This window comes from Condylostylus longicornis, unplaced genomic scaffold, assembly GCF_029603195.1.
Source record: "Condylostylus longicornis isolate FDR11 unplaced genomic scaffold, ASM2960319v2 ptg000028l, whole genome shotgun sequence".
Taxonomy (NCBI): domain Eukaryota; kingdom Metazoa; phylum Arthropoda; class Insecta; order Diptera; family Dolichopodidae; genus Condylostylus; species Condylostylus longicornis.
In genome coordinates, this window is record NW_026577997.1 from 331,076 (window position 1) to 356,381 (window position 25,306).

General features: G+C 26.0%; 1 protein-coding gene across 1 annotated transcript in view; it reads right to left on the reverse strand.

The window, feature by feature from the left end:
• Positions 1–24,709, reverse strand: part of LOC129607649 (putative uncharacterized protein DDB_G0282133) — a 59,971-nt gene extending 35,262 nt beyond the window's left edge. Inside the window, exon 1 of the mRNA XM_055518787.1 lies at positions 24,590–24,709. The gene's annotated coding sequence lies outside the window, so the exon portion shown is untranslated. The remainder of the gene's footprint in view (positions 1–24,589) is intronic.
• Positions 24,710–25,306: the final 597 nt, after the last annotated feature.

The following is a 25,306-nucleotide window of genomic DNA, read 5'->3' on the forward strand; positions in this document are numbered from 1 at the left end:
TTATGCTGTAATTTGTTGTGCATTTTTGTAATTTTTTTGAAAATTGTATATTTGCCGTCGGTCTTATAAAAATCCTTATGGATAGTTTTATAATCTTAACTGTTAATTTGTTTTTCTACGCGGTGATTCTCTATTTTTTCTTTGCGCGTATACCCAAGAATTTTATGTTCATATATTCCTTTATACCTTATGCACGTTTCTGATTATAAAACTTTTTGGAAAGAGATTTTCATTTCATTTTATTACACAAAAGAGTTTAAAAAGTGTCTTTTTATTTTATTATTTTTGTTGTTTTGTTATCCTATTTGTTTTGCTTTTTTTTTTAATAATGAAGGGTCGGTGGGTCTTCTCTCTTCCTGTTCTGTTCTGTAGACTTTTGTTTGTTTATTTTTTTTTCATATCATGAAATAAAAATATTGGATATGAAAGTGAATATGAGAATACTAGATGAGAAATTGTTGTCATTTATAGCAGATATACATACATACATTATGTATATGTTTATATGCAATATGCAGCATATTTAAATGTAAATACGTACCAATTCACAATAATATTTCCTTGTATATACATTGTATCATACATATACATATATAATATAATGTACTGCAGTTTTCTTTTCTTTGTCAAAATAATAATAATGACAGTGCCTGGAACGAGAACTGGTTTAAAAATTTGTATGGTAATGCATGTATGTATGGATGTTTTTAGTAGAATAAATCTAGAACAAAGAGATTTGTTTCCTTTTTTTGTAATTTTAAAGAATGGTTTGTTTTCACATTTTGTTCTTGCTAATTTTGTATTTTGTAAATCGAATGAAAATGGGTGACAATTGATTTTTGTTTTTAATTTATGTACATACGGAGATGGGTGTGCATGGAAGTATATTATGTATGTATGTGCATGTGTACATAATTTTATAACGGTTATAAAATTTAATGATTCATAATACATATTTCTGTTTTATTATAGAAAAATGAAATCGAAGGAAAATATTGAAATCTCTGTAAAACATGAAGATTCTTACAATCATTGACGTCCTAAAGTTTTACAATAAACCAAGTTAATCAAATTTTGCGTTTTTAATAAAAAATGTGAATTAAAAACTGTAAAATATTTAGAGGCATCCTTACATACATATGTATGTATGTATGTATAAGTATTTAAGTTAAAGAAAATTTTAATTGTTAACAATTAACTTTAAACATAATAATTTAGTTGCTAATATTGTAGAAAATTGCAACAATTCAAATCAAAAACAAGTATTCTAACAATACAAAAAATTGGAAAGCATTTAATATAGTATGTACATATGTTTGTAATTATTTTTTAAATATCACAATGAGACTTTGAAATTAAACAAGTAATTGCGTTTTAATTTTTATAAATGGAACTGGAAATTCTAATAATTTTAAGGATAATACTGTAAAAATTGAATCAAATCTAAGAAAGCATAGGAACGGTAAGATTTTAAAAAATTGAAAAATTCAAAATTTTTAAACTATTTTTGATTGTAGAACTCTCCGGCCATAAGGATTTCAAATAAAGTGCACATTATGCTACAAAGATACCATATCGACAAAAAAGTTGAAAGGTATAAAGAGAATGAGGAATGAAAAGGAATAAAAGTCAAAAGAAAATGAGAAAAAAGAAAAAGAGTTCAACATATGCAAACATACAAACGTACATATACAAACCGAAAAGAAATAAATACAGTTATGTAGCAGTGTAACTACGAAGTGGTACAATTCTAGAAATATTGTACGATTGTGTATTTGAATATAAAGCAAGTAGATTATTTGTTTCTCTTTAAGCACAATTTTTATAATATAAACAAAAATATTTCCTTTTGTTTTAGGCTGTCATACATTTTGGTATACGCAATATTTCTATTTTTGTGTGTCATGTATGTGTCATAAATTGTATGTAATATAATTGATTGTATATACATATGTACATCTAATATGAATTCGTATTATTGCACACGCCTTAGCCTTTTCATAAAATACTTGTTGGCTTTTAATACCCGTGTACAAAAATTTTTTAAAAACAAAAAAATATAAGATGTTAGAAAGATAGAGAATCGAAAATGTAAAATGAAAAAGAAGGATATTCTGTTGAAATTTTGTTATTCATTTTTGTTTTTTTTTTTTTTTTTGAATTCGTAAGTTTGTTGATGTAAGGATAATAGGTTCAATTCTATAATAATAACATTATACGAAAAATAAACGATTTTCATTCATTGTTTGTTTACTTTTTAGTTACATGAAGGTCCTTCCGATTTCTTTCAATAACTTGCTATAATACATATATGTATATCTCCTACTGTTTACATTATATTGCCTTAACAACTCTCAATTTTGAATTCAGTAAGCTATGTGGTAAATGATTAATATGTTTTTTTGCTAGGTTATGATTAACTATTGAGTTGAATAAAATAGGTAAACAAATCTAATATAATGAGCATAATAAGTGTTTCCTATGAAAATATTAGTCTACACCCATACTGTTAGATTGGCGTGTAGTTTCCGCTAATAATGTGATTTCGCTGAAATTACTAATTTTGATGAATTCGTCGAAAATAATGTATGTGTATATATTTACATATATACATCATGTATGTACCTCAAGTGCAGAGCACATGCATACATACATACATTCCATTGCCACCTGCAATTTTTTTATACACACATACATACATATGTACGAATACGTTTATTTTTTGTGTGTAAGAGATTGAGAAGAAATACAATATTGTTGACACCACATATAAAATATTTTTCAATAAATAAAAATATAGTTTTTAAGACTAGAAATCCCAAATTATTAAAAAGAAACTTACAAAAAATTACAATAAAATATAAATTTTAATTAGATTTCTTTTAAGCAGTTATAAGTGAAAACTACATAAGTATGTATTTTAAAGTTCAAACAGGTTATTTCCGAGTATTTCAGCTATTTAGTTTCATCTTACGATACACCTTGTCTCAAGCAGCAACATTTTGTTTCTCTTTCTAATAATAAACTTTACAAAAACAAACTTACAAGTAGGTTTATTCGGCATCCCAATGAGGATATCAAATGAGAAAATAAAATTGAATAATAAATTTTTCAAATTTCTCTTCTTTCCTTATTATAAAATCGCTTTTGGAATAAACAGATTCATATATGAATTGAATAAATAGGATTTTTATTATTATGTACATACATATGTATGTACTTAAAATTTATTTATTTATTTATTTCTCTGAAGACCAAGGTCTGCTCGTATAGAGTGTACAAATTTTAATTACATAACATACCATTATTTTTGTATAAAATTACATAATAAATAAGTTAAATTTAAAATTAAGAACAAATGGCAAAAAAAAAAGAAAAAAAAACAATTAAGATAAAAAAAAAAAATAAAAAAATAAATTACAGTATTACAAAATGTTTGTTTTTCTGTAGAGATACATGTAGTAAATACAGAAGAAAAATTCTATAAAAGTTTCAAATAGTTATTAAATAATAAGAAAAAGAATAAGAAACATTCAATTGATTAGAGAATTAACGGATTACAAAATTTAGATTTAGTTTTATTGACTGAGGACAAATTTGATTTATCTATTTATTTGGAAGCATTCTCGGATGTTAGTTGCATTATTAACCAAGATGAGTTATTAGTTGTACGATTTTAAATGAAATTTGAATGATTTATTTTTTATTGTTTTCATCCACGTAGGAATTTTATTGTATTCTGATACAGCAGCATTATATATTTTACTGGATCCACCCTTGTCTGTTCTGTAATTTGTAGCAGTTCTTGTTGCATAGCTGTGGATCTGGGTTCCTTGTGTAAAGTGAGTGTTTGTTAAGATGTGTTTTTGTAAAATATTGTGTATATATTCAATTTGTAGCAGTTTTAGTTAACGATTGACATGAATCAGATTAAGCTTTTCATATAGTTGGTGAGATGATGTTCTTAATGGTAATTCATATAAATTTTTGATAGCTTTGTTTTGCAATACTCTTATTTTGTCTAAGTTTTTTTCGACCCAGGTCCCCAAATAATGATTCCATAAGTTATAACGCTATGAAACATACTATAGTAAATTTGCCTTTTTAAATTGTCAGGTATGATTGAAGATACTTTTTTAAAAATAAAAGCTATTTTCCTGCATTTTTTACTGAGTTCGTCTACGTGATAGTTCCAGTTTAATTCATTGTCAATTTTTAAACCAAGATATTTATAGGTTTTAACCCTTTGAATGACGTTATTGTTATATTTTATATTAAGCCTTTCGTTGTCATTTGTGTTAAATATCATGTACTTTGTTTTAGCAGTATTTATTGTCAATTTGTAGCGATTCATAAGTTCAAGAATTTTTTTATTATCACAGTTAATTTTATTTTGCATATCGTCATAATTGTCGTCAGCGTATACAACAGCTAAATCATCAGCATACATATATATTTTACCATTAAGGACAGTGTTGGCGATTTGATTTGATTGAGAAATAGTGTTGGCCCCAGAGAGCTCCCCTGAACAACACCATAGTCTATATCTTCAATTTTACTTTGTAGATTTCCGTTTTCTGTGTATTGTTTCCTGTTTTCGAGGTAGCTTACAAACCACTTAAATTCGGTTCCAGTTACTACTAAACTGCGTAATACTTTTAATAGAATATTTCGATCCACTGAGTCAAAAGCTTTTGCCAGATCGAAGAATACTATGGCTACTTTCTTTTTGGCGTTCAGCTATCTTTCAATATGAGTTATAAGATCAAATAACGCAGAAGTTGTGCTAGATTTCTTTCTAAAGCCGTATTGCCTTTTACTTATTATATCATACTTCTCTAAATAGTTATATAGCTGAGTATTGACCAAAGTTTCAATTATTTTTGAGGTTATAGATGAAAGTGATATCGGTCTATAATTTGTATTATTATTTTCGTCATCATCCTTATATATGGGGACAACCTTACTAATTTTAAGACAGTTTGGAAATGTACCACTTTGAAAAGAAGTGTTTATAAGTGACGTTAGGAATGGAGAGATTTCTTTCTGAGTTTCTTTGAATATATTCACTTGAAAATTGTCATATCCTGTTGACTTAGTTTGCTTTAAATTTAGTATGCAATTTTGCACTTCAGATAAACTGATTAAATTAAAGTAAAATTTACTTGCTACTTGTATTTTTAAATAGAATACCTCATGTTGAATTACTTTTGCTAATTTTTTACCTATGTTACAATAATAGTTGTTGAATTCATTTAATTTTCCGATTTTGTCATTATTGGAATCGTTTTCCTTGTAAAATTTTTTGGTATTAAGTTTTCTAAAGCATATTATGTCTTTGATGTTATTCCATGTCATTTTAGGGTCATTTTTGCATTTTTTAAATTTATTTTCATAATAATTTTGTTTTTTTGTTCTTTTTAAATGAGTTAATTTATTAAGTCAATATTTATATTTTGTCAGAATTTCTATATTACCTGCACTGTTAACATACTTTGAATACCAATAATTTTTTATTTTAATAGCCGAGATAATTTCTTTGTCGATCCAAGGTTTTGAAAAGTTTTTCTTATTACCGACCTTAATTGTAGTTGTAGATTCGTTTTTTGCATTTGTAATTGCGGTTTTTATGAGATCATATTTTTGATTTGCTGTTAATTCATATTCTAAATTGAAAATTTCGTTTCGACACAAATTTCTTCTGAGTGTATCATAATTTACTTTTTCAAACCTCTCTTATTATTTGAGTGGATTCTTTGAGTGAGATTATTTGTCTCAATGAATAACATCAGATGATCTGAGAAATTATAGTTCAATTGAGTTATAGAAATGTTTTGATTTAAGTTATTTGTCAGTATATGATCCAAACACGTGTTACTACTCGGTCGTGTAATATTTTTGTTACAAAACAAGTAACCATTTGTTTTCATTATATTTTTGTACAGGTAAACATTAAAATCATTTTCGTCAAGTATATTAAAGTTAAAATCGCCTATAATTATTGTGTTTTCTTTGTTTTTATTAATTAATTTTTGTTCTAATTTATTAAAAAAGTCATTTATTTTGTCAGTCTTCTTAAAAGGTGGTCTATATATTAAGATAAAATTTAAAATTGTCATATTTAATTTAATATTTATTTCTAATAAACTTGTAAAATTATCACAGTAGTTTTCAATTGTTATAAACTTGAGTGTTTTGTGCATAAATATACCTGCTCCACCACCTTTTCTATTTGCTCTGCATGAAAATATTTTATTATAATTTGGAATGTTTATTGATTCAATATCTTCATCATTTATCCAAGTCTCGGTAAGTGCTATTATATGTATCGGTTTTGAAATTGTATCAAGCAAATACAGAAGTTCGTCAATTTTATTTCTTAAGCTTCTAATATTTATATACATAATTTTAAGGGAGTCATCTTGGCTAAATTTTAATTCGTTTATGGAATTTATTTTATTGTAATTTGGGTAAAATGGCAAATCAAGATTATAAATTAGGCTATTAGATGACGTCATTAAGTAAGTTATATCGTTTATTTTGACAACCTTTGAGTTGTCATCCTTTCTGATGAATATATTGCCATCTTTTACCCAAGTGGTGGTCGGATGAGTAAGCGACAGGGAAAGCGTTGACCGTTTGTTCTATGGAACTTTCCAACGCCGCAACTGTGACAGCTGCCATCAAGTGCTCATTACACCTCCACGTGGTGACCACCGGGCAACGGAACCAAGTTCAATGATTTTAGAATTACGACATGGAATATACGTACAATGCTAAAAGCAGGAAAGCTCGCAGAAATTTCTGATGAGCTAACTAAATACAGGATTAAAATAGCTGCCCTACAAGAGATTAGATGGCGAAACTATGGTGAGCTAAAGAAGAAAAATTACTCAATTTTCTATTCTGGAGGAGAAAGGAGTGGCTACAATGGCACAGCTTTTTGGGTAGATAAAAAGACTAGAGAAAGCGTACTTGCCTTCGAACCAATAAACGAAAGAATAAGCTATTTAAAACTAAAACGCAAATTTCAAAACATGTCATTAATAAATGTCTATGGCCCAACAGAGGATAGCGGAGAAGAAGATAAAGATTCTTTCTTCGAAGATCTAGATAAAGCCTACAGAAAAATTAGCAGACATGATATGATAATAGTTTTAGGTGACTTTAGGTTTCGCTTCACGATGTTACAAATGAGAATGGAACCGAGTATGCAATTTTGCGCAAAGTAACAATATGTGGATCAGCAGTATATCTTTTCCACATAAACAGATCCACAAGCAAACTTGGAAAATGCCGGGGCAAAGAGGCGCAAATCAGATCGATCACGTGCTGGTAAGCAAAAGGCATGCGACTTCCATAGTAGATGTTAGAAGTCATAGAGGTGCAAATTGCGATTCGGATCATTATATGGTTACAGCAAAACTCAGACAGCGATTGTCGAAAATTTCTAGCACAAATGGATATAGAAAAGTAAGATGGGACTCTGAGAAACTGGCCCAAAATGAAATTGTTGCCAAGCGATACGGTGAGAGTGTCGCCCAAAAATTGCGGCTGGATCCGCAAAGTGAGTTGAATGTATCATCTCATTGGGAGAACATAAAATCAGCCATAACACAAGCTGCAACAACAATGCAGAGAATTAAACAACAGCAAAAACGAAGCTTGGAAAAAATTCATGAATAGCTCTACCCGCCAAAACTATTATGAATACAAAGAAAAACGTAAAGTGGCAAAAAAATTTATGAAAAGAAAAAAAACCCTTTTTCTGAAAGACAAGATAAAACTAATCGAAGAGAAATCCGTGCAACAAAAACCCAGAGAAATGTATCAACTGGCAAAGCAGCAAACAAAATCTTTTCAACCCAGATTAAATATATGCAAAAATAAACAAGGTCAGGTTATCACTGAAGAAAAGAAAATTTTAGATAGATGGAGAGAATTTTTTAAGGAACTTCTTAACAAAGGCGCGGGCTCGCCAGCGGAAGAAGAACAACCACTTCATCTAGTTGATAATTTAGTCACACCTGTAACACTGATTGAAACAAGAAATGCAATCAAAAAGTTGAAAAATGGCAAATCAAGTGGAGAAGATTCTATCACTGCTGAAATGATTAAATATGGAGGAGATACATTAATACAAGAAGTGCTTTTGCTCATGAGAAAGATTTGGGAGCAAGAAATTATTCCTGATGAATGGATGTCAAGCATCATAGTCCCAATCCATAAAAAAGGAAAACTATCGCGGCATTTCTCTTCTTAGCACGGTGTACAAAACTTTTACAAATATTTTGTACGAAAGAGTACAAATTTATGCTGAAGAAATAATTGCTGACTATCAGTGTGGTTTCAGAAGAAGCAAATCGACCACCGATCAATGCTTTGTTCTCAGTCAAATATTTGAAAAATTCCATGAATTTAGATTAAATTTACACTGGCTGTTCGTAGATTTTAAGCAAGCCTTCGACAGTGTTAATAGAAGTAAAATTGAAAACATTCTTTTAATGCAGGGTTTGCCAAAGAAATTGGTTAACCTAGTCCTCATGACGCTAAGAGGCACGAATGCTAAGGTAACAGTACAGGGTAAGGTAACCGATACCTTTGAAATTATATCTGGTGTGAAACAAGGTGATGCACTTTCCACAACTGTGTTCAACTTGGTTTTAAACTATGTCATCAAGGAAGTGAACCCTGGAGGTACCATACTAAACAAATCGGTACAAATATGTGCATATGCTGACGACGTGGTAATACTGGCGAGAAATGTCTTTGAATTGGAGCAAACATTTATCAAAATGGAAAAATTGGCAGAAAAAATAGGTCTAGCAATTAATGAAGAGAAAACAAAATATTTATTAAAATCAAGCTCTACCTCAGAAAGCAGAAGTCAAAGACTTATCATTGGAAATCATAGTTTCGAATGTGTTGACAGTTTTACCTATTTGGGAGTAAAATTTGATAAATATAAGGACACAGAAGTTGCAATACAAGAACGAATACACGCAGCAAACCGTGCATTCTACTCAAATATCAAACTGCTTAAGTCCAGTCTCTTATCAAGAAATGTAAAACTAAAACTATACAAAACTTTAGTAAGACCCGTTCTTAGTTTCGGTTGTGAGGTCTGGACACTGAAAGCGTCAGAAGTGAATCAACTTGCAATCTTCGAAAGAAAAGTTTTAAGGAAAATATATGGACCAGTACAAGAAAATGGGAGATATCGCATAAGATATAATCATGAACTTGAGTCGTTGAGTCAAAACTGCAACATAATAAAATTCGTGAAGGCTCAAAGAATCAAATGGTTAGGTCATGTAATAAGGATGTCAGACGACGCAGTAGTAAAAAAAATATTCAAAGGTAATCCAGTTGGAAAGAGAAAACGTGGACGTCCTAGAAAAAGATGGCTTGACTCCGTGGAAGAGGATCTGGTTAGGATGGGTGTAGCTCATTACAACAGAGCTGCTCACAACAGGTCCGATTGGCATCGTATTTCGGAGGATGCATTGGCCCACCCCGGGCTGTAAAGCAAAGAAGAAGAAGAATGTAATTTCTAAATCTTATAACAATAGCTTTAGTATTTCCAGAATGTTTAGAATATTTACTCTTATTAATATAAATGTCCTCAATATTGTCATTATTAAATTCTAAGCCCAATTTATTAAAAATTTTATTGCTTACCTCGATATCACTTTGAGCACTGTCAATTATACCACAAATTTCAATTGAATTTTTATGTTTTTTTTGTTTAATTTTTTCAGTTTTCAGATTTATGTTTTCTTCTATAAGGTTGTCTATCACTTCATTGATTTTATTAAGCTTGTCATCCAAATTTTTGAAATAGTTTCCAAACACATCTAGGCGTTTTAAGATCTCACTTACTTTTTCAACAAGGTTATCACCTGAAGTACTCTTAGCTGATGTATTATGCGAAAAATTCTTTGATGTAGCAGGTGTTGAAAGATCCATCAGCATAGAACGACGTTGTTGTCGTTGCTTTTTGCATTTTTCACAAAACCAAAAAGCCACGTCATTATCGATGAAGTACTTATACTCATCATAGCTGAGCCTTGTACAAGATAAGTGAAATAGTCCTTTGCAGCCTCCATCACATTGAATTCGTTTCACCTGGCCTTTGAAATTATAGTTTTGCATGCTTCACATACTTTTTTATTTGATATTGCCGCCATATCTCGATTTTATATGCTTGTTATTGTTTTCCTTTTCTTGTTTTTATTTTTGTTTATTTGTTAAAAGTATTTAAAGTATTTTATTTATGAATAAATACTTTAAACTCAAATGAAATTAAAATATACGAAAGTTCAAAGTCTGAATAGATAAGAATACATGACATACACACAAAGTTTAAATTAAATTTAAGCTTGTTATGATTGTAAGGAGAACGTAAAGAGTTTTGCGGTACTGAGAAGCTCAAAGACAACATGAACCATGTACCTTAAGATTTTCTGTAGTTTTGAGGTAAAAATATACAATGATGATTGATTGAAAGATTTTACAAGACGGGCTTTAAATTTTATTCAAATTATATTAAAAGTACGTGATGATGTGATCACGAAGGAAATTTTTTTCCTTTCCAAATTCTTAGCAAAAGTTTTTATTAAATCAAATGTTGTATTTACAAGCAAATATTTGTACTTATACACATTCCTATATTAGCGGCAATTACGTATAACGCGGTACAAATAATCTGTATTCAAATAAAATAATACATTCAATCTACATACATTGTATGTATATGATTTAAGAGGAATCAGAAAATAACCACTTTTTAAAAATTAGAACATTTTGTAAAAAAATTATAGACGAAACTGTTAATAAAACGAAAGCATATTTTTCTTTTATAATATTGTTGTTTGCAATTCGGGTGATATTGAGTAACATGTACGATATATCAGCTGTGTTTTACAAATATTAACACAATTACAGATTTTAGAAAATTTTCAAATGATTTAAAGACATTTATATTAAAATATATGTAAACATATTTATTTATTTATATATGGGCATATGTACAAAAAATAAAAGCATGTACAACTTATTGCACGCAATATTACACATTTACTGCTTTTTCTTTTGTTGATTCGTCACCATTTCGTTATTTTAAATTTAACATCAATTTTGTGAGTCCTTTTTTTATTTCTACTTTTAAAAGCGTTATTTTGAACAATTTCTCGTTTTATATTTTTGTGCATCATGTTTTTTTATTTTAACAATATGGGAATGAGTAATCATTCCATTCATTTTACTTTTATTTATTATATTTTATTTATTGAAGGCAATTTTGATTAATTTGCATTTAGATTGAAATTACATTGGATTTACAAATAACGAATTTTTATTTTGGTGTCCGTCTTTTACTTTTCTCCTTTTTTTTATTCACATATCTTATTATATCTCTCCTGTTTTGGTGCTACTTTTTTAAGTGTATGAGATTTTTAAATAAAATAAAATTTGAGATTTTTATTAGACTATTTTAATTTCAGTGATGTAGTAAAACTACTGTGGAAGTAGCACTTTTGTTATATTTGTATAAAAGTTTGGGATTACGTAATACATATTTCTTAAACGCAAAGTTAGGACAAAAAAGAATCTACAAATTTCTGTTTAGAAATTTCTTTAATTTAATGTTTAATTTGCTAGGAAACACTGTACCACTTATATATGAGGTAGAAGACCCGGGTATACATTTTTTAAATATTTATTTCATATTTAATTAAATAATTGTATTTATTATTTAATAATAAGAGTATTCAAATTTTTAAAAAAATAGCTCAAATATTAGAGTAGGCTAGTAACCAGCTAAGAGTTTACACATATCTAATAGCTTTGTTATGAAGATAAGTAAATGTATATGTATGTGTTATGTATGAAGATAAGTAAAAATACTTATCGTTGAATATTTGGTATTGTAGGGCATATTTTAATTTTGTTTTCAGATAAGTGTTGTAAACAATATTTTGCCAAGGAAATAATTTTTCTGGTATGTTATTATGTTGATCTTCTTCTTTTTTATTTTCTCTGTTTTATTGTCTTTTCGTATCCATTGCTCATTTTGATTTTAAGTTACTTTTTTAAGTGGAAATATTAGAACACAGAATTTTTTAAAGTTGTTTAAAAGTTTCTTTTTGATTTTTAATAAAAAAAAATATTTAAAGTTGTTTAAAAGTTTCTTTGTGATTTTTAATAAAAAAAATATTTAAAAAAATTGGAAAAACTAGTCATACTTACCGTATTTAACTAAAAATGAATTCCTCCTTGTGAACGGTAAAAAATTATGTAGAAATTGATGTCCAACTTGTATTTGGTCCTAATTTGACTAATAAATATTGGAATATTTTAAATGAATTATTAATGAATATTTTAAATTAATTTTTCGGTTTTTTAAGAACACACGTAAAATATATTTATGTACTTGACATATTTTTTACGTGTGTCCTTGAGTTACATAAATTTTTATATATAAATTCATTTATTTTCTTTCTTTGTTGTCCAAGGTTTTAATTTTCTGCTAAGTGCTTTTTAGTTCTGAAAAAATAGATTTTCGATACTTTACTTTCTTCTTTCTTCCATATAGGTACACTTTATTTTTGATATAGTTATTGTGTGAAAAATTTATATGAAATAATTTATACATGAATTTCTAAGGACAATTTCAATGCTAAAAATATGATGTCAATTTTGATATCATTACATTATACCCTTATTTAATGTATATAAAAAAATAAATAAAAATATTTAAACAAATTTCATAATTCTCTCTTTGTGTACGATCGAATACGCCTAATTAAAACACGCATATAACACTCATTTATTGGTATAGTATATTCAGTTCAGATCAGAATCATAGTATATTCAATTCTTTATATAATATTTAAATAATAATGCTTAATTGCAACTTGCTCAGTAACACATTTATAAGGACAAATTATGATTTAAATTTAGTATGTCCCCTTTGAGTTGTAAGAAAAGGGTTGTATTTTGATATGCATTTAAGCAGTGCGACACTACATATTTTACTCACCAAAAATTTTTGTAAATGACTTAAATGATTTTTTGTAAATGAAATTTACTGTTCGACACAACGAATGTAAAAAAAGAAAAAAACAAATTCAACATACCGCTTTATAATTGATAATTAAATACTAATACCTACTTAAGAAATACATATATGATTATTAAACATATTATAAATGTACATATGTATATTGAATTTATGATAATAAAATAATAAAAAAAATTACTATTTACCTATGAAATTGTTGTATATATAAATATGTATATACATACATGTGTATGCATACCTCCTTTATTGAAAAAAAAAATTATACTACTTCCATCCCGACGCGGGGAAAACAAAAATAACAATATGAAGAAAAAAATACAAACCTATAATAATTGCAGTCTAGTCCAAAAGAGAAAACAAAAGCGTTTATTAAAGTAAAAACTGTTGTGTATGTAAGTATGTATATGAAGTAAACATTCGCTCAAACAAACAAATCGGGCAAACATACAAACTCACACGTATTCTTATTTTACAATGAAAATATTTTCTTTTCTTTTAAAAATTTTTTACATCTTTGTCAAACAAAAAAAAAATATGAAAAAATCTCTTTTTTACAACAAAATAATGAAAAAGAAAAATAAAAAATAAGGAAAAATTAAGTAAAAATTTTTTTGTTTTTTATTCCTTTATTTCAAGGATTCTTTTAATATTAATATAAAAAATTTTTTCTCCTCAGTTTTTATAACAAAATCAAAAAAACGAAAACGAGAATGAACTAAAAAAAGTTTATTTTTCCATTAACACAAAAATATTTACAAATATACAAAATATTATCACATAACAACACATAAATACTATATACATATAAATATGTACATGTACATACACACGTGCATGTGAATAGATAGGCAAAACAATTATTGTAACGCGAACAGCGTGTTTTCAAATTTTGTTAATTTTTTTCGAATTTTAAAATTTTTGAACAAAATATTAATATATTAATACACAAAATAACGTATAAAATAAAAATATGAGGTTTCTCTAATCTTGAGCTTTTATTTTTGGATTATTTTGGATATTATTTTGGATTAAATCCCGTTATATTTACAAAACGAGTTTGCATTTCCTCTCTGGACAACTGTTTCTTTGCATCATTATTTGCATAATGAACATATGCATACATATATGCTAGTATTCACGTGTCTGTTTATATAGTTATGAATATCCAAATAAATTTGAATATATTCAATTCATATCCTTAAAGCATTTGATCTCTGATTTAAAACAACGCAAAAAAAGGTATAGAATATTAAAATAAAATGTGTAAGGAAATATAAAATTCAAATCATAGAATCTTCTCTAAAAATACAAGAAAAAAAGTCAAACAAAAAAATAGCAACAAAGCAACAAGAGTTACTTAATATACATATATTATGTGTATGCATACATAAGTATATAATTGTACCTATAAGTTAAAAACAATATTATACATTATTACATACATATGTATATGTAGAGTTCAAAAAATTATCAGAATCAGAAACACCAAGAGAGCGGTCATGGAAAAATTACATTGTGCACATCAACACATGTACAAAGAGAAACCTATTTCTTCTTCAGCTTTTCTTCTTTTAAGATTCTTTATTTTTTGTATTTTGTTTTTTCTTTATCCAGTTTAGAATTTGTTGGTATGAAAAATGTTTCTCTTACAATTGCTGGCGCGGTGCGGTAAGAAAGACTATAAGAATATTTTATTCTTGTTCTTGTAATTTTATTTTTTCTTTATTTTTTTATTACAGTTGTTGTTTCGTTCTTAAAATCCTGTTTAAGGACATATGACTTCAATTCTCATGAAAATGGGTGAAAAAGAGAAATTTAAACTCTATACACACAAATATTTTGTACAAAAAGTACAACATAGTATTCATACACATGTGTTCATAAAGATGTGTATACAAACATTTATACATACTTGCATTTGTCTAACTGCGTTCTATTTGTAGTTTTGATATTGAGAGATATGAAAAGAGAGCAAAGTAGAATATAAAGAGAAAATTTTAATAGAAAAAAAAAATTTATAATAAATTAAGGATAAAAGAGATATGTACATAAATAAAAGTAAAAATTTCTATGCTTTTTAATATAAAAAGAAAAATAAAGAAGGAACGAATTTTCTCTTTCTGTTTTCTTTTTTCAATTATTTTGTTCTTTTTTATATCTTTTATTCAGTGTTCTATTCCGGGAATATTTTTGTTGTTTTTTTTGCTCATATAAAATTTGTTATTAGAATTTTATGATTTTGGTTTCAAATTAAGGACTTAAAAATATGGTGTGATTAAGGTAACAAACAGTTGGGCCTATTAATTTTTTTTTCTTTGGTTATTTTTCCTAAACTTTGGTTATATTTCCTAATTTGGAAATTTTAGATATTAGGTCACAGTTCCAAGGTTTAAGAACCTATTATATTTTTTTTCTTAAATTCGACTATTAATGCCTATTTCTTTTTTATAGGACGTAATTATGCTTGTATTGATCGGAAAATTTTTAAAAATCAATACACACATTCCCATTTCATGTGATATTTAATACATATATATGTATACTCGTAATATAAAATATTAAATAAGTAATTATAAAGAAACTTGTAGTAGAGTAATTTAATAGATTTACAATTAAATATCAAATATTTACACCAAAATATGTTCAGTTCGACTTTTTCATTCAATACTAATGATTTTCGATTTCCTTTTATTTCTTCATTGGTATAATTTTGATTTTATCAACGTTTGATAATAACATTACTTATTGAATAATTATCATTTACTCTGTTCTTACATAAATAGGCTCTTTTATCAAGAAAAATTGTTTTATGTTCATATATTACTTAATAGTATTGCATTTTCTCATTCAGTAAGAATGACTTTTAGAGATTATAGTACCTTTAGTATAAAAATTTACAATATTTTCTACAAAGAAATTGTTGAAAAGAATTTTTTTTATATTTTTCCTTCTTTCAGTATTAAAGGAAAAAGAGACAAAGGAAGAATATCATTTTGTATTCTCTCATATTCATCCCTTAATAAAAGATATGGAATACAAGTACCTTACCTACTTACATTAAAACTTTATTTTTGAGTTGTGTGTGTGTGTGCTGATATTCGCCTTTAATATACTCCTGAATTTCATTTATGAGCAAAATAGAATTGGAGTAAAAATATTATCAGAATAATATCAATACTCGTATTACTCGTAGAAAAATGTCCTTACAATATACATTCTTTATAAAATAAAATAGAATATCGTTATACCACACCAACATGTTATTATGGATAATGATGATTAAAAAAAATTTTACAAATGTATTATTTAGTACCGTGGTACATATTTTTCAACTACCCTTGTATTATTGTCTAGTAGTATTAGTGTTGCTTAAATGTGTTGAAAGTTATAAATATGAAAACTTGAAACAAATTTTATTATGAAATTTAGAGAAAATAATGTAATATTTATGTACATACACATGTAAAAATTATTTATAAAAAATTCAGACTATCAACGAAATATTCAACGAGAGACAATTTTGGTTGTGAATTTTTTTATAACAATAAGAGAAGGGAAAGTCATGCGCATAAAATAGACTACATATTTTCGAATGTAATACATACAATGACTTTTATATCGCGATTCACGATAATTCATAATAATTAATATCAAAATTTTGTGGAGACGAATATGTCAATATGTGAATAAAGTTAAAATAAATATATGTGCATACTCTTCAATTTTATTATTTGAAGATATTGTGGCATACATAACATGACGTAAGTATCAAAACATCTTCAATCAGTAAAATAATCAGTATTTTAATATCAGTAAAATAATTGTCAATTTTAGGAAAAACTTACTAAACAAAATGTCAGCTGGATCACAATGTCTAATTATAATTTAATAACTACCTATTTATAACTATTTAAGATTATATTACTTAGGGCTTAAAAGTCAAAAAAAGTGAATAAAAATGCTAAGCTCTGAAAGGCATAACAAAAAAATGGACAAAAATGTAAAAATCTTTTAAATTAAGAATTGGTAGTATAAAAGATTTTCAAAATTAAATTCTGTAGCAACTAAATTAAAATATTTAGAATTAAAACAATGTTACCATACCATACCTATATATGTTAAATAGATGGACACTTCTACTGTACTGTAATCTTGTTCTGTACACACAAAACACAAATTTTTTTATTTAATATTTTCGTTCTCTTTGAAGATTCTTGAATATTCACTGACTTAACATGAAATTTTACAGTCAACATAGAAAAGCGTACAAAGAAGTTTCCTTTTTTTATTTGTACATTTAATTTTTGCTTATATGCCACAACACATGTATTTATGTCCATATATATAAATATACATATATATATATATATATCTATGTGCCGTGCCGATGTATATATCCGTACAATAATGTGCAAATAATTTTTGGTGGCATGTAAATATTATGTAATACTATAATTATGTTAAATCTATTGGGGTGGATTCAGTTATTATGCTTAATATTTAATAAAGGAAGGATAATAGCTATCACATACAAAATAGTATTAGCCATTATTGATATATACCATTATATATGCATATATATAATGGTATATATTCATACATTTTATAAATACAAAAAATATATCTGTATATTATATTCATAGATATAACAATAGATATTAAAATTCGATAAAAATAAAATAATGAATATAAATATTTTGTAATATTACGTGTGTATGTACATATATTACAAAAATACAATATATTTATTAGTAGTATGTAAATCAGAACACAAAGTTTACGATGAAGGAAGTAGGAGAGATTTTAAGAAAATCGAGTAAAATGAGAAGCATTAATTTAGGGATACATATCAAATTAAGATACCTACATACACACACACGCATATATATATATATATATATATATATATATATATATATATATATATATATATATATATATATATATATATATATATATATATATATATATATATACATATATATATATTAAACAATGGGTGGGTGTGTTGCTTGTACGTATTTGCAAAAATTATATTAGGATATAATTTTAAAATATATATACATATGTATAAGAACATTTTTATAAAAAAGAAAAAAGGATATGCCGGTATATACTTATGTATATTGCAGTTATTTTTATATGCACATCCATTTTCTTATATTTGTGTTATTTTTATTTACTCAATTTTTCGTATTTCTGTTTTGGGAATGTTGTTTTATATAATATATGTAGTTTATATAACTAAGTATGTGTTTACTGAACAAAATAAGAATAAGCATATGTAAGTATAATTCAAAATGTTATGAAAAGAAAAACGTATTGTAAGTTGCGGGGTAAAGATCCAATATTGTAAGAAAGTAGCATGTATCTATATGCATATGTGTGCAAATATGAAAAAAAATGAAAAAAAGAAATTTATAAAGGAAAATTATTTGACGTTTGTAAGTTATACAGGATAAACTCATTTTTATTCATTATACCTTTCAAATGTTCCTATATAAACAAAACTATATGTGTTACAGTACAGTGGTATAAATATATATATGTACATCCATAAAATTATTTAGTTTGTAATTCTGCACTAAACATAACGTAGATATACCTATTATATACGTACATAAATTCTATATCAACTATGTTTCATAGTTTTAACGTTATAATGATATCATAGTGTAAAAGGGAATTAAACAAAGTATTTCGAAGAACATTTTTAGAAAATAAGAGTTTTTGAATTTTTAAATATATTTTTCGTTTTTTTTTTTTTTTTACAAATGTATTTTTAGTACTTAGCAAAAGTTTTTCTACTTTCTGTGGGAAATTTATAAAGCTATTGTGAAGAAAGTTTTGCTTTCCTTTTTTTATTTTAATATTTCTCTCATTTCTCTTAGAATATTTTACCTTGATAGAAAAATTTAAAAGTTACAAAAAAAATTTCCCTTATGGTACTTTTATTTTTGCCTTTAATTTTCTCAATTTTCAATTTTTTTTTTATATTAAAATAAAATAAGGGTGAAAAAATATATTTTAGGGGAAAAAAATATTTAGAGAGGTTAAAAATTGTAAATAAAAACAAAAACAAAACTTAAAATTAAATATTCGAAAAAAAAGTAATATTAAAAAAAGGAGAAGTAAAAATGTTTGATATAAAAAATGTTGAATACATCGTGATGTAGATGTACATTCTTCCATACCTGTGTTATGTATAGAGTAGGTATATACTATATATAAATATGTGTGTTTGAATACAATAAGTGAGTAAGTATTTATTTATGACAATTGAAAATAAGAACTCAAGATTTTTTACATTTTGTTTTAAGAAAATAATTAATTGGTCTATCGCCGTTGGATTGCGAAGTAGAAATACCTATAGCAGCCATGTTTGTGGTACGAGTCAACTAAAATCCGTACAAAATCCAGACGAGCCTGATCCAGAATAGAGCTTTCCGGTTTGCACTACGACTGCCGGCAAGGGCTTGCCTAAGTGTTCAAGACGCCAGTGGAAAAAAAGATCACTTAGCGAAATTGATACAATAGGTTTTGTAGGGCATACATACCTTACATACTTGCATTTTAATATGCATGAAAATACATAAAAACATAAATCGGATTTTGTTTACGTTGCATGTTTTTAATATCTAAACACTGCCCAAAATAAAAAACAAAAGTAAAACACAAGATATGCATGAACACACATAAGTAAACATACGTACATATGTAAGTAGCACTATATTGATGAAAACTTGTAAAATAAATTAAAAAAATTCATTATTTTTATAATATCAAGCACTTACGACAAAGAAAAGCACACACAACAAAACAAGAACTTCTGATTACATTTTAAAATCAAATCGGTTCATATAACAAATTTTTACTGTTACCAAACAGAGGGTACTGTCACATTGTCTATCATGTGTATGTAAATACAATAATATATGTATGTAAATTGTAAACAATAAAATAATATTCCCTATATAACACAAGTAAGTACAATATAATACCTAAAAGTACAGAGTAAATTTATTCATTATGTGTTCATATGTATAAATATTCATATTTATGTACATACATATATACCTAAATACATATACATACATATATACACACTTTATAAACATATTTTAAGAGTTCAAGAACATTAAAAATATAAAAATAGAAAACATATTTGAATAAAAAAAATTTCTTTTTGAACGAAAAAAAAACAAAAGTTAAATACATATGTACATACATAAATGCATACGAATGTGTATGTACAACTGTTTTACTTTAAATAAAGAAAGTGAGCAATAACAAAAACAATATAATATGATATAACAGAAGAACAGAAAAAAACGATAATAAAAAGAAATTATTTTTCATTTATACCATCCACTCAACGAATATGCAAACATACTGACAAACATATGTAGTTATGTAACATAAATTTTTTTATCTAAATTGTGTAACGGTTATTTACGTAAACGTTACTGAAGTGTTAATCACATTCAATCGCAGGACCGTTTTATTTCCTATTAGTCCGGTTTATTTTGTTTTATTATTACGAAGCTTTAAAAATCACAATATTAAATGGAAAAACTTAAGTTAATTTGTCAACATTAACGAAAGTTGATATAAGAAGGAATTCATTCTATTGATGGTGCCAAGATAACAATAGCACTAGTTTTTAAAATATGTAAGATGTTGGAATTTTGTACTTAAGTGTGCTACAACCACCTCTTTTATGAAATTAGTTACAAATACAGCTGTTTATTTCTTATTGTTCAATATTTACGTTACATCCATTCTTTTCATGATTCATGAAAATTCGACAAAAACTCGTAGCTGATTCGGAATTTATGCCAAATTTCACTGCACACAAGAAACCACAAACGATTTTTTATTCAAAACTTAGCTAACATTGTCATGCTACTCCTTACAGTGTTTTTATAGAGAAAAAGTTAATTCATATGGGAGTACATAATTACATATATACATATAAACATACATACATATTTATGCACATTCATATGTATACATATACATATGTATTTGAAATGCTTTTCTGGCCAGCTTGTAAGATAGCAAATTTTGATATTATTATAAAAGGATAATAATATACATATAATTATACATAGGTATAAAAGAATTTTTAATTTTCTTATCTATATTTGTAATTAACAGCCTTAAAATTATTTACTTAGTTCTGTATGTGGATGCACGTACATACATCATGCATTGCGAAGAATATCAACGCAGCTCAAGTATATAACTTCGATTTCCGCGATTTAAAGTATTTTTAACCGGGTGTAAATTACTATCGAAGGCTAAAAAACGTTAGTATACAACTATTCTACAAGAATATGAATAAATTTTCTGTATTATTTTGTTGAAAAGTTTTATACTTATATTAAAATATAATAGTAATGAAAGTAAGTTTGCAACTCTGCATTTTGACTTATGTCATTGTGCTCGCAAATGTGTGATATTTTATTTTACAAATGTATATAAGCGTGTGCCTACATACATATGTATGTATATGGCTAACTGAAAATTTAAAAATTCGAGTAAACAATACTTACTTATGTATATCGAAAATTTTTTCTGTACCTTCTTCCATAAATATTATATCATTTTTATTTTTATTAGGCTACCGTTCCTAAACACAGTAATATTATACACAATATGTAAAAAAAAACAAAAAGATCGAACAAAATATACAAACCGAATTTAAATGTAAAGGAAATTCCACAAAAATCACTTTAAGTATACCTACACCTCTTTATGAATATTTTGTATTTGCAAATACTTATGTACATATGTAATATATTATGTTGATTGAATACTACATTCGTTACAAAAATATATTATACTATAACTATACACAACATGTTTATATGGGGACAAATATATATGTATGTACATATATATATGTACATACAGATTTTCAAAAAGACGGTTTTTTACTTGTGTATTCTTTCGTATGCAAACAAAAATTATTTTAACATAAGAATACCTGTGTATGTATGTACGTACATTGATGTAGAACTGACCGGTTTTCTGGCCGGATTATATTTTTAAATATTTTATATTACGTAGCAGGTAATTTTTTCGTTTAAAACTGTATAAATATAAATAAATCTTTTTAAGTTTTCTTAAGTATATGTTTAATATGTGGAATTACATACATACATAAAGAGGTATATAGAATATTTTATAAACAACTCGCTAATAATGTTGATGTAATGTATTTATAAATTAAACAATAGCTAATAAAATTGAATTGTGATTTTCTTATTCATTATGCCATATTGGGATACAGAATAATCGAAATATGTATATATGGAAATTTGAACATATGCATGTACCTGAACTTTGCTTTTGTTTTCCACTTTTTTTAGCCAATTTTGTGGCTAGCAGAATTTTTAGGTGCATTCTTTGCTTTCGTATCTTTTAAAAGTTTAAAATATTAAAAAAATCCTTTAATGTTCTTTGCTTCGGTAAAACAGCGTTATCCTTTTCAATCACAATATTAAAAGATTTTTTTGTTCATATTCCCATGTTACTCTTACTGTATAAATTCATATAAACATAAATACATACATATATGTATATGTATATTGCGTATATTCTATATTTTGTATTATATTCTTGAGTTTTTTTTCTTGTTTAACAATCTCACAAGAAAAATATTTTCTATAACATATTTTGCTCTTTCTCCAGTAGTGTTGTTTGCTGTTGCTTTTCACGGCCTATTTCCCTATATTATGTACATACATAATATACCTATATTATGTACATATTATATGAATAAGAAAAATAATTGAATATACATGTTATAATATTCATTATACTCATACCGTATTATATTGCTCGATTAATGTGAAATTCACAAAAGAAAAATTAATCTTTCATAGAAAAACTAAATTAAAAAAAGAAAAGCAGAAAAGAATTAAAAGAATCTTCAAATTTGTTGTGAACTTGTTTTTTTTTGGTTTTTTCATCATTTTCATACCAACAACGTTAAATGATGTTGTGAGATAAAATGTTAATGTCCTTTTAGAATTTTCGTTTAAAAACAAAATTATAACAATTGCTTTTAGAAAAATATTAAATAAAATATTTCTGATAATTGATTTAAGATTGAAAATGTGATAAGATTCATTATACTCATATAGTTTTAATATTTGAGTTGAAACCTCTTTCAGTTCATAACTCAATAACGATTGAGTCAATTTGCACTTCCTTTATCTGGTTGTATGTACAATAATATCTAGGTAATATGTGTATAACTTCATCGTTCCCCCTTTTATACCAAATCATTCGGATGCTTCTACATTTAAAAAGCACATACCATATTACCTATGTACATAGGTATCTTGTACATACATACTTGTTTTATATATTTTTTACACTTTAACTAAAATATTTAATCATTTGGCGAATAAGAATAACTTGAAAATTTTCATACATGCCAGCTAGTCTGAAAGTGTGAAAGAAATGGTATGTGTATCACAACTTCTTACATATATACATACATACATATTTCTTTTGGCAAATAGAGAACAAAAAAAAAACTACAGCAACACGCTACGTGTCAATAAAAATCTGAATACGTAAATAAATTATATAAGTAGAAATGCATAAGCCTGTATCTACAATAAAATACTTATGTAAGCAGAAATAATATATGAAACGAAACAATGTTAAAACAAATGTGCACATGTATGTACGTATATATACAAATGTACCTTAATAGAAAAAAAAATAAAAAAAGCAATAAAGTTCAACTAGCTTTTTGAAAAAGTCAAGAAAAAATTGTTAAAATTGATTATAAGGGCCTTTTTTACTGTACATACTTACATATATATATATGTATATATATATATGTCTATATATTATGTATACATATATGTACATACATATTACATTAGGATCAATGTAAAATGAAAAACAAATTCAAAAGTATTGCGATTTCTTTTCAATAAAATTATTCTTTTTTTAACAAAATTTTGTGCTTTGTAACAATTGAGACAAACATATCGTTTTTAAGCCTTACAAATATAAAATGCACAGAGGAAAAAAGAATATTGTACATTTGTAGTTATACAAATATGGGTGTACATGCATATATTGTGTGAAATAAAATATTATAGAACAGCAAAAATGCTATTCTGTAATAAATAAGCGATTAACTTTATCGAGCTTATTTAGAAGTTGAGAAGATTTTGAAAGTAGTACATATTAATACAACAACAATTCCATATTTTGAACTCAACTTATAATCTGAAATTTGACCTTAAAATTGGTAATTTACTTATTTTTGTTTATAATTTAATTTTAATTTTGTACTTATTTATTTTCAAAATTATGAAAACTTTTATTTTTAATCTAGTTTAATGTACTTATGTATGTATGTATGCAAGTACATAAAGATATATGGTAAACATATTTTAATAAAAATGCAATTTCCAGAAAAGTATTGCCTTTTATGTAAAAAAAAAAGTACCATAAACTGTTTTTACCTACCATTTTATTTTTATTCTTTTAGGTCTAATATTGCACACTAATTTTTATTTGCTTACATCCCCTTTTAAGATTAAAAATTAGCAATTATTTTTGAAAATTATTCACATACTGTCACTACACAAACACCTCAATAAAAAGTAACTTTTTAACAATTTAAATATGAATATTAACTGCTCCCCTTTTTTTCCTTCTCAAATTGCATGAATTTGTTATGTCAGGTTTCTTCATATACTGTACATATGCATGTATGTATGTATATAGTTCTATTGGTAACGCAATGAATTTTAAATAAACAAAAAATATGTAAGCAATCGTTATAACATTTAATTCTCCTTTACATTTCTGACAAAAATAGTTCACATTCAACACCCTTATTTTTAACACAATTTAAATTTTGTTTTAAACTTGAAACTATGAAAATAAATTAACGTTTTGTACCTATATGTTTATATACGTATAATTAGTTTACGTTAGTTAATATATGTTGTATATGCATTTTATAAATAAGTATGTATATTAATAAGTATGTAACAGTTAAATGACAAATGAAAGAGAGATTGTTAATACAATAAAATGAGAGCAAAAAGTGAAAAAAAAAATAATATGAAAAAAGATGAAATTGAAAAATTTCAGTCATTTTCGTACAGCAGACGTCCGCTCTCAAGCTGATCTAACTGGCACCCATTAACTTATTACATATATAAAAAGTAAAATGCC